Here is a 1,393-nt window from a genome sequence, read left to right on the forward strand (position 1 = left end):
GTTGTAATGTGACAAAATATGGAAAAGTTCAAGGGGTATGAATACTTTTGCAAACCACTGTACATCTATTATCTTTGTTGAGAGACATGTATGCAAGATCAGGGTCTGGCTCGAAGGACCCGGTCTAGAAGTCCTGTCCTGTCATGTAGCAACCGCTAAACAAAAACAAAAATAGTAAAAAAAATAAATAAAATATCAATATTGGTATTAATAACATTATAAAATGATAAAATTAGCTTAAAGGCAATATTTAAAGAACTAACGGTCCTGCTGTACCTGATGTTTATTTCTCTATACCAACTCATTTGATTTGTGACAAGGGTAATATTAAAAAATGTCATGTCTATGCAAATAAGAAAAGCATCAAAAACACAACTGCTTTCAACTTTCAGTTTTTATACCGCCGTCGGCCCGCAATGCATCACAGTATAGGCTGGGCCAAGACGGATATGCTGGACCCATCCCTCAAATCGAGGAAAAAGGACACGTTCATGGGCCAATTTGGAAAAATCTTTGAATTTGGACAGCCTCTGGTGCAGCAGAATTATGTAAGTGGCTGATAAATTCTGCCTTAGAAGAACGCAGCCCCTTAATTTGGACGCAGCCAATGTAGAGCGCTGGATGAATGTGTGAGTGGGTACATGAGGACACAGATTGTAGTGTAAGGCACTTTGAGTATCCTGGTTGGACAGAAAGGTGCTATATAAGTACAGTCCATTTACTGAGCTCAACACAAGATGATTGCTTAAACATTTGCATTGTTTGTTGAGCCAGACAAGTTTTTAGGTAGGATTTTGGAGGAGGATGTTGACACTTTAAACTAGAAACGCTCCTTCAGAAAAATAAGCACAATGCTTTACGGACTTCACAGAATCTTACGAAATTTATGGACATATCGAGACCAGAGATTGTGAAACACACAACAGAATCCTCAGCTGTAAACTTGTTACCCACCTCCTCTATCCAAGACGACACAATGTATTCTTTGTGTCTTCCTCTTGCTTCATTAAACAATTGCAGTCGCCCTCTCTGCTGCTTACATAGTTTATGTAAGCAGTAAAAAATGTGTGGCCAGACCCAAAGATGGACACGGTGCTCTGAGGCCGTCCTGATGCATCGCCAGATAAAAGAGAGCATCCTAAAACCATGAAGATACCCCAACGTTTGAGTGAAACCTGTTGGTGTGTGATGTGCTGCAGCTTGTCCTAATCCGGCACAGACAGAAACTGAAACTTAAAGCAGAGACGGAGGCTGTAGTAAAGTGATGATATCATACTATGACAGCAAATCAGCATCCAGCAGAACTTTGTTTCACCAATCACAGCTCAGCAGCTGCACACTCATCTGCCTAACCTAGGGTCACAGCAGAAGTGTACATTCTGAGTCCTTATAG

General features: G+C 40.7%; 1 protein-coding gene across 1 annotated transcript in view; it reads left to right on the plus strand.

The window, feature by feature from the left end:
• cdhr5a (cadherin-related family member 5a) overlaps positions 1-1,393 on the plus strand; it is a 22,542-nt gene that overhangs the window by 12,264 nt on the left and 8,885 nt on the right. The window lies entirely within an intron of this gene.

The sequence above is a fragment of the Austrofundulus limnaeus genome, unplaced genomic scaffold, assembly GCF_001266775.1.
Source record: "Austrofundulus limnaeus strain Quisiro unplaced genomic scaffold, Austrofundulus_limnaeus-1.0 Scaffold10, whole genome shotgun sequence".
Classification (NCBI taxonomy): domain Eukaryota; kingdom Metazoa; phylum Chordata; class Actinopteri; order Cyprinodontiformes; family Rivulidae; genus Austrofundulus; species Austrofundulus limnaeus.